The sequence below is a fragment of the Piliocolobus tephrosceles genome, chromosome 7 (genome assembly GCF_002776525.5).
Source record: "Piliocolobus tephrosceles isolate RC106 chromosome 7, ASM277652v3, whole genome shotgun sequence".
In the NCBI taxonomy this organism is placed as follows: Eukaryota; Metazoa; Chordata; class Mammalia; order Primates; family Cercopithecidae; genus Piliocolobus; species Piliocolobus tephrosceles.
In genome coordinates, this window is record NC_045440.1 from 101,432,359 (window position 1) to 101,449,479 (window position 17,121).

Sequence of the window (17,121 nt, forward strand, 5' to 3'; positions counted from 1 at the left end):
CCCCAGTACCTCAGTTGAAAATGCAGAAATCGCCGGTCTTCTGTGTCCCTCGCGCTGGGAGATGGAGACCATGCTGTCATCCTTAATTTGCACCTGTATTACAGTGCACATGATCTTTGGCTGCCCATCTATCACAGCTTCTGTTCCAACTATTAAAATGTATTAGATATTCTGGGATCTTTCTGTCTTTTTTGCCTTTCCCACCAATAACATCAGCAATCTGGGTCAAACCCCGTGGCGTCCCACCGGAGCCCATGTGGCACTGGGCCACACAGGAGGAGAAAACATTTAACGCAAAACAGAGACCATAGTCAAGAGGCCTCCTCTACTGGCTTCAGGGCCAAACCACAGCCTGGCCTGGACAGCGCAGACACGAGGCTCCCGACTGGTGTTGGGAGAGTTTTCTTTTTTGAGTTCTATAATTCTTAATTCAGGCACTTAATTGCAGTTTTATGAATACAATGTACTGCAATTTATTTTTATTGCTGATGATTTATTTTTAGAATTTGGTAAAACAATTTTGGATTGTATACTCTTATTTTAAAAGTTACTATTATTTTTTATTGGCAAATCATAATTGTATACATATATGGGGCACAGAGTGATGTCTTGATATTTGTATACAATGTGGCATGATTAAATCAAGACAGTTAACGTATCTGTCATCTTGTTTACCTATCCTTTTTCACAGTGAGACATTTGAAATTTACTGTCTTCATTATTTTGAAATACATAATACATTATTAATTGACTTTAGTCAATTTTAAGCCAGGCACAGAAAAATACACCATATGATCTCACATGTATGTGAAATCTAAAAAAGCTGAACTTGTAGAAGTTCATTTTGTGGGTTTGCTTCACTTTGTTCATTGCTTCCTTGGCTGTGGTTTTTAGGTCGATGCCATCCATTTGTCTATTTTTGTGGTTGTTATTGCCTGTGCTTTAAGTTGCAGAATACAAAATCAACATACAAAATTAGTAGCATTTCTGTGTACTAATAACAAACTATCCGAAAAGGAAAGTAAGAAATGTATTCAATTTACAATAGCAAGAACAACAACAAAAAAAAATGTAAGTATAAATTAAACCCAGGCAATGAAATATTTTTTCAATCATTTAAAATTGTAAAACCATTCTGAAGACCGTAAAACACTGATGAAAGAAATGGAAGAAAACATACACTAATATAAAGATGTCCTGTGTTTATGGATTGAAAGAATCAATATTGTGAAAACGTACATACTATCCAAAATGACTTACAGATTCAGTGCAATCCCTATCAGAAGTCCAATGTCGTTTATCACAGAAATAGAAAAAACAATTCTTGAATTCTTATGAACCCACAAAAGACTCCAAATAGCCAAAATGGTCTTGACCAAAAAGAACAAAATGATGATATCCAACTATCTGATTTCAAACCATATAAAGCTATTGTTACCAAAACAGGATGATACTGGTATAAAAATAAACACATTGATCAATGGAACAAGTTAGAAGGCCCAGAAACAAACCCACTCATTTATAGTCAATGGATTTTCAACAGAGGTACCAAAAATGTGTAATGAGGAAAGGATAGTCTCGTCATTAAACAGTGCTGGAAAAACTGGCTGTGCACATGCACAAAAATGAAATTGGATCCTTATCTCAAACCATATACAAAAATCAAGTCAAAAATGGATTAAAGGAATATAAAACCTGAAACTGTAGAACTGCTAGGAGAAAACATAGGGGAAAGCTCCATAGTGTTAGTCTAGACAAAGTATATTGTTTCCTTATTTATGTGTTTTCAAATTTCTCTTATTCTATACTTAGGTTGAAATTGCTAAGTTATAGGTAGGTATGTCTTTTACTTTATTGGATATTGCCAAATTACTCTAAAGTAGCTGTACCACATTATATTTCCTTTAGAAGAGCAAGAGATTTCTTGTTACTTCACATTACATCCTCACCCATATTTGTATTGTCAGCCTTATATGGATTTTTGCTGATCTGAATGTTAAGTCATTGCAGGTTTATTTTGCCTTTCCCTGGTTATTAGTGAATTTGAACTTTTTTTTTTTCAGGTTACTCAGATGTTCCTCTTTTTTTCTAGTGAGTTTTTTTCACCTCATTGGTTTGTACAGTTTTTTATATTGTAGATTCTGATTCTTCCCAATTATATGTGTGGCTTGTTTTCCAATTGTTTACATAATCAGTTTTGATGTGTGGGAAATTTCAGTATTAAAGTAGTCAGATTTATCTATTTTTTCTTTCATGGTTTGTGTTTTGTGTGGCTTGTTGAAAAAATCCTTTTCTACCTTGAATTTTAAAGATCCTCTGCATATTTAAAAAATATTTTCAAGTTTTCCTCTTATCATTTAGGAATTGAGTCTCGCCCACCTCATTCTTTGGTGTTAGTTAGGGATCCATTTTTTCCTTGTATGGATAACTAGTTCTCCTTGTACCATTTCTTGAATAGTTTATCTTTTCTCCTTAACCTACAAAGCCATCACTGCTATAGTATGCAATGCTAGGTATGCAATACTATAGTGTGCTAGGTATGCACTGCTCTGTTTCTGAGCTCTTTAGTCTGCTTCCTTTTCTGTTTCCTTATTTTTATACCAATGTCTTAATTACTGAAGTGTTATAGTTCTTGGTATCTACTAGAGCAAATCTGCCCACCTTAACCTTCTTTTTCAAAATCAGGGACTGGCAAACTATTTCTATAAGGACCACATAGGAACTATTTTAGGCTTTGTGGGCCATACAGCCTTTATTGCACCTACTGAATTCTGTCATTGTAGTGCAACACCACCCATGGGCTATATAAAGGAATGAGTTTGGTTGTATTTTGTGTAACTTTCACATATACACATTATTATATATTTTTTCTTTTTTTAAAAAAACTATTTAAAATTGTAAAACCATTGTTTGTGAGCCATATAAAACAGCCAGTAGAACTTAATTTGTTGACCTTTACTTAAAATTATCTGTGCTATTTTTTTATGCCCCTTTTCTTATATACACTTTTTGTGAAATTAAGCTTCTGATTTTCCCTACATGAGCAAAAGGTTATTTAAAATCCTTCAGTCGCCAGTGAAATGATGAGGCAGGAGAAAAAGTTCTTTAGGTAGTAGTCTTGTCATCAAAAATAAATACAGTTGCATGGAGCTGCTCAAGATCTGAATCAAACTGAAAAAAGGAGGATAAGGGGCTGAAAATTATTTTAAGAACCCCTCCAACCATGAGTTATTCTTCAGGTCAAGGGAGGGGAGGGCAGGGAGAAGTGTGTAGCCATGCCATCTTAGAGCAGAAAGCCATAGCTGGATCAGATCCAATTCTCATGACACACAAGGAACTACACTTGTGACACCTGAGCTGGATTCAGATAGCAGAGTGGGCAGGCAGGTGGGCAGGCAGAGCAGTGGCTGGATGAGCATGGAGCCTAGTACTAAAGTTCCATCATTCTGTTCAGAGTACTGTCAGCATGGAACCATTGAATTGGGGTCTTGTAGAAGTTTGTGGTTCAGAAGGATGGTTTCCTCAGTCCTCTTGGAGTTCTTGATGATACATTTGAGGGGCTTGCCAGGGCAAAGCCTTTCCAGCCTTGGATGATGAGATTATGCATAGGGTAGATCTTGTAGTTTGTCATGTCAGTAAAGGTAAGGGGCAGCAGGCTGGCTTCTTGAAATTGGTTTCCTGGATCCTGGTGAAGCTCTTGATGATGATGCCCTCTCTTCCCACTGTGGCAGGGTTCTAGTGCTGTATGCTCCCAGATTGCCATGGCTCTCATGTCTGATAACCATCCATCTGACGGCATGTTTCTTACAGTAGTGGGCATTCTCCTGATGACAGCCTTACCAAAGAGTTGGCATTTATTGTTTTCAGTGTTTATGGCACCAATAAACAGGTTATTGGAGATGTTGTACTGGTGCCTCAATAACTTGAGCCATATGCCAACATTCAAAATGTAGTCAGTGGTATACTTCCTTTTCATTTTTGTAAGGATATGCGAATCTGTAGGTCATCCAGGTCTTTGCCATCCCACTTGTCAAAAGGCTCCAGGAGCTGCAGGCACTTATTGGGTGTGCTCATATCCACTCTCTGCCTACTGATATCTTTGTGGTGGGGGTGCTGGTAGGTGTCCTTCCTGGGGTCAACTCTGCTTAGGGAAGCTCATCTGCATCTAGAGCCTCCAATTTGTACTTCTTGCTGTACATGGTTGTCAGGAAGTAAATCTCTTGGTTGAAGTTGATGGTGCCAGAAATGGCTAGGGCTTGAGAATCTCTGGGGACATGATGAAGGCATGGGCCTCAGGTTTGCTTTATTGTGGCCTGTCAAGTTCCTCTTGTAGGAGGTGAGGATTGCATTTCTCTTCATCTTTATTATGTCCTTCCTGTTCCACTGGCCAATGCAGGGGTTACAGACAGTGGCCAGGACAATGCCTACCATATCCAATAGTATCTGTGAATAACTCTTATGCTCAATATTGGTGTAGATCTGCTTAGATCCCAGTGCTGTGGTGAACTGTGACTTGCACTTGAGCCCATGAGCTAGCACTTGCTTGGCCATAGCTGTTGAGCACCTGATGTCCTCATAGCTTGAGTTGGTACAGTTGTTGATCAGACCCACTTTGATGTCCAAAGTCCATTTCTCCTTCACTACAGTACCTACTACTTCCACAGTGTGGGCCAGGTCGGGGTAAAGGGCTTATTTACATAGGGCTTCAGCTTGTTGAGGTTAATTTTTACCTGTCATTTATAATGGCAATCAGGGTCAGGATCCTTGATTTTATCTTGGATTGGCATTGTCTCCTTAGCCTGTCTTACCCAGTTATTTCTTTATTCTGTGGTTCTAAGAGAACACTGAGGGCCACAATTTCTACACCCATGTTCAGGTTATCATCAGGCCAGTGTATGAGATGGATTCTACACTAGGCCACTGGTACTCCACAGTACGTGTTTGCCACCTTCAGGATCACATCTGTGGATCAGATCTAGCTTGAGATTGTGCCTGTCAGCTTCACACCATTCATCTTGTGGCACTTCAACTCCTGCCATCCACTGCATCAGCCTCCCCAGCTCCAATGTATATGCCCTGCAAGCCACCACTATTGAGGTGTGGGGGTAGTGGAATAAGAAGAATCCTAGGGTATATGTAGCTTTCGAATTGATTCTAGGTCCAAGCTTCTAAAAGCCCACACTATAGTTCATATCCGCAGTTGCCAGGAAATTATGCTTTCTGATTTATGTCCTTGGCCTGGCACAGACCTTTCTTACTGCTGAGCTGAGCCTTGTCTGATGATCACAGTGGATGGTGGATGATATGGCCATTTGGCCACCTCTCTGCTGATGAACTGTACTGTGGCCATATGGTCCATGGTATCCTGAATGCCTATGCAGGTACATCTTACTCTGCTCAGTTGCTTGAGGTCATCCAGGTATCCATACATGAACTCCAAGAGGATCAGAGCCTGGTTCAATCATTTGTTAACACTGTTAATTTTCTTTTCTAGCAGGTCATAGTGGATATACTTGTTGACTCCAGTTAGCTCATGGTCACCTTGGTCTTTTGGCACAGGACTGATGCCACATATTTCTGCGCACTGGAGGGCTTTCTGCAACAGGGTTACTAATAGAGTATGCCTGCCATAAGGATTCTCTATTTGGTACAAACATCATTTTTATGGCCTATCTTTTTAAGTTGCTAACAAAATAAACCCACTTTCTAGCCCATATTTAGCACATTGCATTTGTGATTATAGATGAAATCAAGATTGTTAAATAAAGCAGTCATGAAAATAAACTTTTCAGATGACATGCAGAAGTTATTTGTTTTACCTCTGCAGTGCTAAACATCATGGACATAAATTAGATGATGTTAGTTTCCCTGTGGAACCATTTAAAACAACTATCTATTCTAAAAGTCAAATATGGTGATTTTGATCAGAGAATTAGGGTTGGTATTAACACTTTAAAGTTTGCTTTAAATGATAAAAGTTTGGTCATATCATTTTATCTTCATGGAATAATAAAGTACGATGATTACTTATAAGGAGGAACCACCTAACAAATACCTTTATTTTTCAGTAATTTATAGTGTGTTATTCTTAAGTATAAATTACTTGTTTCCTCCCATAATTTTAATGATACAATGTTAATATACAGTTAAAATAATTTACTTTTTTGGAAATGCACATGAAATTGAATTAGAGGAGTTTTTTTGTAGCATGAAAACATGCCTCCAATTGCCCACCTTGAATATTATTCTGAGAAAATTTATAACACTTCAAGTATGTCGGTTTTTGTACTTGAAATGGATTACTTCCTACCTCACTAAAAGAATAGAAATATATTTTTAAAGAATATGAGATATTTTTTATATTTGAAAATATCATGCTTTTTCTTTTACTTCTCAGACTAATAGTTTCTTATTGGAGGTACAAGTTAAGATCTCCCACAAATATACCAAAAACTAAATCTCGAATCCATAATGGAGAAAATCACATTTAGGACAGTATGTATTTTATGATTAGAATTGCCAGGTAAAAATACATGATGCCTAGTTAAATTTGAGTTTTACATAAACAACAAATAATGTTTGGGACATGCTTTTATTGTTAATCTGAAATATGAATGTAACTGATCCTCCTGTATTTTATTTGCTAAATCTGGCAACCCTAATTATGATTCAGTATTTAAAAATATATAATTATAGATACATATGTTTCTATAATCCTTGAAAAAAGTCTTCAAGAATATGCAGCAGAATATTAATGGTGGTTGTTTCTGGTGATTAGAGGAGAGGAAGGAAGATTTTAAATACTTTGCAGTCTCTACATTGTATTCATTTATTTCAGTATGTACTTTTTTTTAATACTTAAGTCACTTGTTTTTGGTGGAGTGGCAAAGATACAGTGGATGGCAAAAATGCATAGAAATATCTGACACTTAACCATCATAGAGCATATGAGTGGGAAGGACAAGAAATCACACATAAAATTGCAATTACAGTAAACATCACAGAAGAGAGATACATCAGTGTTATGAGATTATACAGTCAGAGATTCTGTTGGTTTGGAAGATCACAGGAAACTTTCTTCAAGAAGTGAAGTTTGAGATTAGATATGAAAGAATTTCTGTAGGAATTAACTCAGTCAAGACGACGGCGTTTCAAACAGAATGAAGGAGGAGAAATAATTTGGTGAGTAGGAGGAAGTAAAGGACGGGAGAGAGCTCCAGGGAAAGTAGTGCAAGATAATGTTGTAGAGAAATGTAGTGGCCACACCCTGTGGAGACTTGTGTTCCATGTAAGATTTCAGGTTTTCATTTTTAAAGCAATGGTAAGCCATTGAAAGGGGCAATACTGGTGTTAACAGGATCAGGATGCATTTTGGAAAGATCATTTTGGTTGCCCTGTGGAGAACTGGTATGATAGGTATGTGTATGCGTGAGAGTGAGTGTTGCTTGACCAGTAAAGAGAATATTGTAGCAGTTCCTATGAGAGACAAATAGGAGTTTAATCTTAGTAGGGAGGTTTGATGATAATTTAGGAAGTAAAATTTTCAAGATTTAGTGATGCTTTTGATATGTGGCAGTCACCAAGTGAGAAGTATTAAAGTTAACATGCGTTTCTGATTTGCACAAAGATTCAATGAAAAATAATACAGCCAATAAAAAATTAAAAATAATTACATAGATAAATAGGTTAACAACTAAAATGAAATCACTTGGATAGGATTCGTAAAGTAAAACTATATGATGGCAGGAGATGGATAAATCAGGAGATTTTAATATGAATATATATGTAATATATAATTGTAATATGTATATATAATATGCAATATGAATTATATGTGTATGTAATATGTAAAATGAATTATATGAATCAGGAGATTGTAATATGTAATATTTTGAGTTACCTTGAAATTAATTTTAGTTATTTAGTACTGTTCATATTCAAAGAGATATAATTTTAAATTAGTTTTTAAATTATAAAATTATTTCAGTATTTTTAGAATAAAAGAAACACAGAAATGGTAAATAAAAAATAAAAAGTGGAGCTTTTCTTCTTAACTTTTCCCAGGGAGACTTCCCTTACCTTTTATAATTTATTTTATTGGAGAAATAGATTTTTGAATTGAAAATGCTATTCTAAAATAAGGCGATTTGTCAACTAATCAGTACCTAAATGTATATTTTCTCTTAATTATGTTTATTTTACAGCGTTTGTAGCCTTATGTCAGGTTTCTCTGTCTCTAGTTAATCAATCCCTTTCACATATCTATCTTTTCCTACACAGATTCTGATTAGATAATTCCCTTGCTTCAGAACCTTTTATGGTTCTGAAGAGGTAAGTTTAAACTTAAAGTTAACTCCAACTATCACCTTCTTGACCAGTTTATATTATGTTCATTTCTTTTCTCCTTCCTCAAGAGTGTGTGTGTGTGTGTGTGTGTGTGTAGTATTACATACACAAAGGGCAAATTGTAAAAATTGTATGCAATAATAGCATAATTTGATTAAATGCTTTTTTCCCTAGACTTTAAGTTCTAATGAATTTACTTAAAAACAAGCAAAAAACTTATTATTATTATTTTTTTTTGGAGACAGAGTCTTACTCCAGACCCAATCTGGAGTGCAGTGTCACAATCTTGGCTCACTGCACCCTCTGCCTCTTAAGTTCAAGCAATTCTTGTGCTTCATCCTCCCAGGTACCTGGGATTACAGGCATGTTCCACCATGCCTGGCTAATATTTTTGTATTTTTAATAGAGACAAGGTTCCACCATGTTAGCCAGGCTGATCTTGAACTCCTGATCTCAAATGATCTGCCCACCTTGGCCTCCCAAAGTGCTGGGATTACCAGTGTGAGCCACCATGCCTGACCACACTTTTGTTCTTGATAGTCAACTATGTATCAGTCCTTGGAAAAAACTGATAAAAGAAAAGCAGATGTAGTGACTGTATTCTAAGGAAAATTGCATGACTGAAACTTATGTGGTGAAACATTTAACCATGTAGAGTTAGAAGAAACCTCAGTATTCTAATTCTTTGATGTTGTGGAGCAGTACGTTGTAAAGGATTAAAGGATTATTAATTTCAGGACAAATAAAAATTGGTTAATCAATTTTGAAGGCACACCTTACATGTAAATTGAAGTGCTCATTTGAGGAGATACATTCTTACTAGAGCAGACAGACTTCTTTCAAAAAAAACCCAGAAATGTCTGTTCATATCCTTTCCCCACTTTTTGATGGGGTTGTTTGTTTTTTTGTTGCATATTTGTTTGAGTTCTTTGTAGATTCTGGAAATTAGCCCTTTGTCAGATGAGTAGATTGCAAAAATTTTCTCACATTCTGTAGGTTGCCTGTTCACTCTGATGGTAGTTTCTTTTGCTGTGCAGAAGCTCTTTAGTTTAATTAGATCCCATTTGTCAATTTTGGCTTTTGCTGCCATTGCTTTTCAGACATTTCTCAAAAGAAGACATTCATACAGCCAACAGACACATGAAAAAATGCTCATCATCACTCGCCATCAGAGAAATGCAAATCAAAACCACAATGAGATACCATCTCACACCGGTTAGAATGGCAATCATTAAAAAATCAGGAAACAACAGGTGTTGGAGAGGATGTGGAGAAATAGGAACACTTTTACACTGCTGGTGGGATTGTAAACTAGTTCAACCATTATGGAAAACAGTATGGCAATTCCTCAAGGATCTAGAACTAGATGTACCATATGACCCAGCCATCCCACTACTGGGTATATACCCAAAGGATTATAAATTATTCTACTACAAAGACACATGCACACGTATGTTTATTGTGGCACTATTCACAATAGCAAAGACTTGGAATCAACCCAAATGTCCATCAGTGACAGACTGGATTAAGAAAATGTGGCACATATACACCATGGAATACTATGCAGCCATAAAAAAGGAGGAGTTTGCGTCCTTTGTAGGGACATGGATGCAGCTGGAAACCATCATTCTTAGCAAACTATCACAAGAAGAGAAAACCAAACACCGCATGTTCTCACTCATAGGTGGGAACTGAACAATGAGTTCACTTGGACTCGGGAAGGGGAACATCACACACTGGGGCCTATCATGGGGAGGGGGGAGGGGGGAGGGATTGCACTGGGGAGTTATACCTGATATAAATGATGAATTGATGGGTGCTGACGAGTTGATGGGTGCAGCACACCAACATGGCACAAGTATACATATGTAACAAACCTGCACGTTATGCACATGTACCCTAGAACTTAAAGTATAATAATAAAAAATAATAAAAAAAAATAAAAAATAAATAAAAAACCCAGAATACCCAGCACTTGTTTGCTCATGTTATCACTTATTTAAAAAAAAAATAGCACTAGATGCGTTCCTGGATCTGCTTATTGTCATTCCATTTATTTGACCTTAAGTTTTGCCAAAATTCTATTTTCCCCCCAAAGTGACTGAACATATTTCCAAAGAAGTCTTAGATTTCATATCCTTGATGAAGGCTCTTCACTGACTTGTAGCAGTAAAAACTATTATGAAAAATAAAAACTTTGAAGACTACGCTATATTATTATATTGTCTTTGATTTTATGTAATTGTGTTTTGCATTTTATAAAGTTTTGTGGTATATAAATGTGTCATTTATAATTAAATGTGGTTGAATTAATTTCTAAAATTATCAGATCCATAATTAACAAAATAACTTGTTGTATTAACCTTCTTTTTATAAGAAAAGGGGATTTAAGTCTTATTTCCTGGTTTTGTAACATGTTATAACTACAAATAATTCTTGTTTAGGGTAATAAAATTAGAAGCATAGTTTGCTTTCTGAGACTTGGATAGTATTTGGAAACATTTGGTTCAAGTTGGGAAGTTATTTTTCTCTCTTAATAGATGAAAATTTTTAACTTTTAGGGAAAATCATTGTGAGCTTCCTACTCTAGCCCCCTCCCGTTGCCTTTTTTTTTTTTTTTTTTTTTTTTTTAAATTGCAAAGTCTGTGCTAAACAATGAAGAACAAATATCCCCGGATACAAAGAAATGGGAAACCTAAACTAAAATTTGCTATTTCATCAGATTCCTGAGAGTGCTTTTAATTTTCTATAGATGTCTTTAGTGTGTTCATGTGCCTGGAATTTATATAACTTTATTCTGAAACTGCGTAAATTTTTTTTGCATTTAGAAAGCATGTCAAAATTGGATTTTTAAATGGAAATATCCTATTATGGTTTAGTTATATGTCTTATATATTGGACAAACTATTATTTTAGAAATTCATTCTGGTTATTTATGGAGATGTCTTTTTAGCTGCCTCTATTCAGAATTAAAAGTTCTTAAAATACCAAGAATATTTAGTGAGGCCAAGGCTCAACAGTGTTTTATTTTTTATTTTAAAAATTTCTTTCTCTTGCTGTATTGCCTAGGCTGGTCTTGAACTCCTTGGCTCAAGCGATCCTCTCACCTTAGCCTCCCAAAGTGCTAGGATTATAGGAGCTACAACGCCAGACTCCAGTAGTCTTTTGAGACAAAAATCCAGCTCTGATTTGAGCAACACTCAGTGGATTTTTAGCCTAGGGAGAGAAAAATTAGTAATATAAAAAACAGACAAACAAAAAGCCTAGACATGGGAGAAAGGGAGTTGGAGAGTAAGCTTTGGAAGAGTACTATCTATAATTCTGTTAGAACAGACTTTCTGAAAGGGGGCAAGGAGTTTTAACTCCATTGCCGTTATTTGTTGGAGAATATAATTTCCCTCAGGCATTTAGGGTGAGGAAAAGGTTAAGAACTGCTGTACCACTTAAATTCTAATAATTTAAGCTTACTCTCTTAACATTCTTTCCATCTCACTTAGAGTGATTTTTCCCCTTTAATGTAAATCATCTTATGCCATTCCCCTATTAAAGCCCTCTCTTTTCATACTGTGAATTAAAAATTGCAACTGCTTTTCTTAACTTAAAAATCCCCTACCGGCTGGGCATGGTGGCTCACACCTATAATCCCAGCACTTTGGGAGGCCAAGGCGTGTGGATCACGAGGTCAAGAGATCGAGACCATCCTGGCCTACGTGGTGAAACCCCGTCTCTACTGAAAATACAAAAATTAGCTGGGCTTGGTGGTGCATGTCTGTAATCCCAGCTATTCAGGAGGCTGAGACAGGAGAATCGCTTGAACCTGGGAGGTGTAGGTTGCAGTGAGCCTAGATAGCGCCACTGCACTCCAGCCTGGTGAGAGAGTGAGACTCAGTCTCAAAAAGAAAACAAAACAACAACAACAAAACCCTACCTACCTCTCTAAATGAATCTATGACTCTGCCCTTTCCTTCATACCAAATTTAATCCTATTTAGGGCTGTTGTTCTAGCTGTGCCTTCTGTTTTGCTTGGTTGTCTTACTGCTTTGTACTTGACTGGTCCTATGTCAGCTTACATATCAGTTTCATAGGCATTTGTGACCACTCAATAATATGTCACCCAGTCATTCTCTTTTCTATTACTTATAATTATTATAAGTATACTTGTCACAATCTGATGTTTTCTTGTGTGTTTGCTTCTTTGTTTTATTTCTCTATTAACTACTATATTGTTAGTGCTTGGCATAGAGTTGGTGCCTAAGAAATATTTGTTGGATGGATGAATGAATGAACCACTGCTCTAGGTTAGGGGTACTACCCACCTCATGTCATTGTATCTGGCACAGGTAATATTGTCCACAATTTTCAGAAACGATTTGCTTATAATTTTTATTGGGGTGAAAATAGAGGCCTCATAATAACACTGAAAAAGAATTTTCAGGTTGAAGACTGGAAAACTAATTTAAATCTCAGCACTTTGACTTGTAATTTAGACTGTCACTATACCTTTGTGACTATGTTTGTTTTTCTATAAAATGATATCTCAAAGGGTTGTTCTGAGATTTAAATGAAATAGTATATTTAGGAGTTTTTCATGAAGCACTGAATAAATTATTTTACATTCTTTCTTACCACCCTAAAAAAGAAGTAAAATGCTTAAAAACAAGTATCTTGGGCGAGGTGCAGGGGCTCACACCTGTAACCTCAGCACTTTGGGAGGCCCAGGCAGGAGGATTGCTGGAGCCCAGGAGTTCAAGACCAGCCTGAACAACATGGTGAGACCCTGTCTCTACAAATTTTTTAAAAATTAGCTGGGCATAGTGACGCATACCTGTGGTCCCAGCTACTGCGAGGCTGTGGTGAGAGGATCACTTGAGGCCAGGAAATCAAGGCTGCAGTGAACTGTATTCAAGCCACTGCACTGCAGCCCCAGGGACAGTGAGACCCCGTCTCAAACAAACAGTGTTTTACAATTTTTTTTTGATAAAGTAATTTTAAAAGGTGAGCTTTACTTTTATATTATAATTTTACTACATGTACTATCCAAGGATAGAAGTTAAAATTAATTACTTTGGAGAATCTCTAGTATTATTGAATATTTTATGAATTGCAAACTTATAGACTTAATAATTTCTTCAACCTTTTCTGTATTAGCTCTTTCATTTCTGTTTTACTTCCTTTCCTATGTCATAATCATCCAGTTTCCTTTTTATTTTTTCTTTATGTAATTTGAAAACTATTTTTTTGCTTTCTGAAATATTTATTATAGAAAATGTAACTAATTTACCAGAAACATGGATATATTTATTCACCTCTAGGCTTTGAGAACCCTGAAAGAATAAAGCTAATTCAACTTTTCTACTTTAATTTCTTCTGTGTGAAAACACTACATTCAATCTAATTGATCAACTCCTAAGCACAATTTTTCTTTTCTGCATCTGTATTTTCACACAAATATTATTAAACTGATCAGAATGCCCTTTTTACCTCTACCTCACCTATTCAGACCTCTGTCTCCAGAAAGATTCAGTTTGTCTTCTTTTTCACTGACTTTCCCCACCTGCTGTATCTGAATTGGTTGCTTATGTTTTTTATACCGTGTCAGCTATTGTTTGTAATTAATCATATTTTATCCTTTTAAATATCTCATTTTTTTTCATTAACCATTGGTAACTGGTCATTTTACTTTTTCTATTCTATTTTGTGGTTTCTGTCACTATATGTTTCAGATTAACAAACTTTTGTGTTTCTAATAGCTCAAGCTCTTTTAGGTCTCTGTTCATAGCATCTGTCCTAGCATTTTTATTCATTTTGTGTGCTTAGTTTTTTTTTGTTTGTTTTTACTCCCCATTAAACAGCCATTTATTTTATTCCAAAAAGAAATAATCGTGTATTTTGTGAGTGATGATACTGTGATGTGTTCAGTGGTATACTTCTTGTGGCCACATTATTTAGATTTGATCCCTCATTTTACTACTTAATAGCTGTAAGGTCTTAGTAAAGTCATTCAACCTCTCTATGTCTCCGTTTTCTCATCTGTAATAAGAAGATATTATCTTTTAGGGTTGTTGTGTAGATTAAATAAGAAAGTAAATGTAAAATGCTTAACACTTTGTTGTCAATGAAGTACTAAAAATCCTCATCAACATTAGTTAAATTATTTTATGGCATAATGGAAAGAGGCTCGGAAGTCAGATTGACTGTACTGTTTATGTGACCATGGGCAATTTTGCTTTTCTAAAACCCAGTTTCTTCATTAGTAAAATGGGGATGGTTTATTTTGGGGATTAAATATCACACAAACACACACACACACACACACACACACACCCCACACTTAATATATGTGCCCAGTGGCAATTCTGTTTTGCATTTGTATTGCTGCTGTTTTTCTGAAGCCAGACCACTGCTCCTCTGCCTCCGTCCCTCATGTCTGTCTAACTGATTAAAAGCATCTTGAGGAAGTTTTGACTCCAGCAGTTGGTTCCGTGCCTTCAGAAGATGAATTGTGAGGAAACTCCATGTTTTTCTAAGAGTTCATTACATTCAGAAGATGAGAACTGAATAAAAATGTTAATCTGAGGAACAGATTTTGGGCAGTATCAGTGTGGGTTTCATAATACCGGACTGTTTAATTATAATTTGTACCAGTGTTGCACTATTGATTGGTAAGGGAGTCTTGATTTGTGCTTGATAATAGTGTATTCACTGAGTGTAAATTAGTGATTTCATATTACAATAGTGTAAAGATAGTTGCTTATGGAGTTATTTTCTTTACCTGTGTAATACTGTAACCATATGAGAAGAATGTTGACACAAACCAAATATTTATTCTGAAAGATTATAAATTCAAAATATTTTCTACACCCAGTAGTCAAAAACCTTCAAAAATTGTTAATGTTTTGCTTTTTCTTTTGGACCAGAGATTGTTTCAGTTGGTATCCACCCTGAGGGTTGGAGAGTCTCACTTTAGGACACATCTGAAGAATAGCAGACAGTTATGAGAGGATATTAGCACCACCTTGTGGTGTCTCCTGTACCCTGCCATTTACCTTTAGTGCCCTGCCATTATTATATAGATCTTGATAACCAGGGAAAGATAAGTAGGGAAGACCTCATTTTAATGATTATCTTTTGAAAGTACATGCAAATTTTCATGTTTTGGTACTGATTACTATTGAATCCTTAATATTTCCAAAAGGTTTTAAGTGTAAGATCTTGCCTATGGTAATAATTGATTTAAGTGTTTCAGATTCTTAGGTATATATAACAATATAGCTTTGCAAGTACAGAAATAATGTTTTAAGACTACTCTAGCAGATATAACTTTTTCTCTAAATTAGATTATTATAAATAAGTCATTTTTTCTTAAAATTATTTTAGAAATTAGTATTTAAGTATGGTGTATTTGATTAATTTTGTCATTTGCGGTCATAAAATGCAAAAATGTAGTCTTTGCCAGTAACCTTAAAACACAATTTAAATGTTTTTTAACAGAATTTTATAGTCATAAAATAACATTGATTTTAGAAACAATATTTTTATAACAGAGTATTTTCTTCCAAGATTCTATTTTAGAGTTTTGTACTTTGAACAGTTGGTTCCTTAATGTTATTGTCCATTAGCCTATTTTTAGATTTTTCTAATTTGGTTTGAAAGTGAAATGTGTCATTATATTACGGATTGTGGGGTTTATGTAATTTCTAATAAATATTTCAGTGTTGATGAAGAGAGATGAATATAAAGGCTAAGAATCATAAGTAATGCAGATATCACATTGAAAGACATTTTGTATTTTAGACAACAAAGTGAAGTATATACTAGATATACAAAATCTTTCATGTAATTAAAAAATGTACAAGTATCTTTAAAAGAAATTTAAATTTCCAAACTTTACTATGTGAGTCCACCTTATATATTTGTAATAAAATTAAACAACAGTTTAAATGTAGAGTTAAATAGAATTGGCTTAATTCAATACATGGATTAACCACATAGTAGTTATACATTAAGTAGTGTGCCCGTGCTAAATGAAAAGTATGGCCTCTACATTAGAATCAGTGTACAACCAAAACCATGTGTATTACTGTACTTCATTACAAAGAAAACAGGATCTCGCTCTATTGCCCAGGCTGGAGTGCAGTGATACGATCTCGGCTTACTGCAACTTCTGCCTCCTGGGTTCAAACAGTTCTTCTGTCTCAGCCTCCCGAGTAACTGGGGCTACAGGCATGTGGCATCATACCTGGTTAATTTTTGTATTTTTAGTGGAGATGGGGTTTCACTACATTGGCCAGGCTATCTCAAATTTCTGACCTCAAGTGATCTGCCTGCCTTGGCCTCCAAAATGCTAAGATTACAGGCATAAGTCACTGTGCCCAGCCTATTTTTTTCCTTTTTTCTTTTTCTTTTCTGCTCTTTTTTTTTTGTTGTTGTTGATGTGGAGTGTTGCTCTGTCACCCAGGATGGAGTACAGTGGCACGATCTCAGCCCACTGCAAGCCCCGCCTCCCAGGTTCATGCCATTCTCCTTCCTCAGCCTCCTGAGTAGCTGGGACTACAGGTGCCCACCACCACGCCCAGCTAATTTTTCAGTATTTTTAGTAGAAACGGGGTTTTACTCTGTTAGCCAGGATAGTCTCTTATCTCCTGACCTCATGACCCACCCATCTCAGCCTCCAAAAGTGCTAGGATTACAGGTGTGGGCCACCGCACCCCGCTATTTCTTTTGGAAACATTTTGTTACAAACTTGAAGATACAATAAAATATTGACTTCTTAAT

The 17,121-nt window shown here is 35.8% G+C and overlaps 1 protein-coding gene and 1 pseudogene across 1 annotated transcript in view; one reads left to right on the forward strand and one right to left on the reverse strand.

The window, feature by feature from the left end:
• The window catches only part of LOC111534327, a 6,645-nt pseudogene extending 6,389 nt beyond the window's left edge, over window positions 1-256 (reverse strand).
• LOC111520902 (vacuolar protein sorting-associated protein 13B) overlaps window positions 1-17,121 on the forward strand; it is an 883,038-nt gene that overhangs the window by 331,565 nt on the left and 534,352 nt on the right. The gene's annotated exons all lie outside the window — the stretch shown is intronic.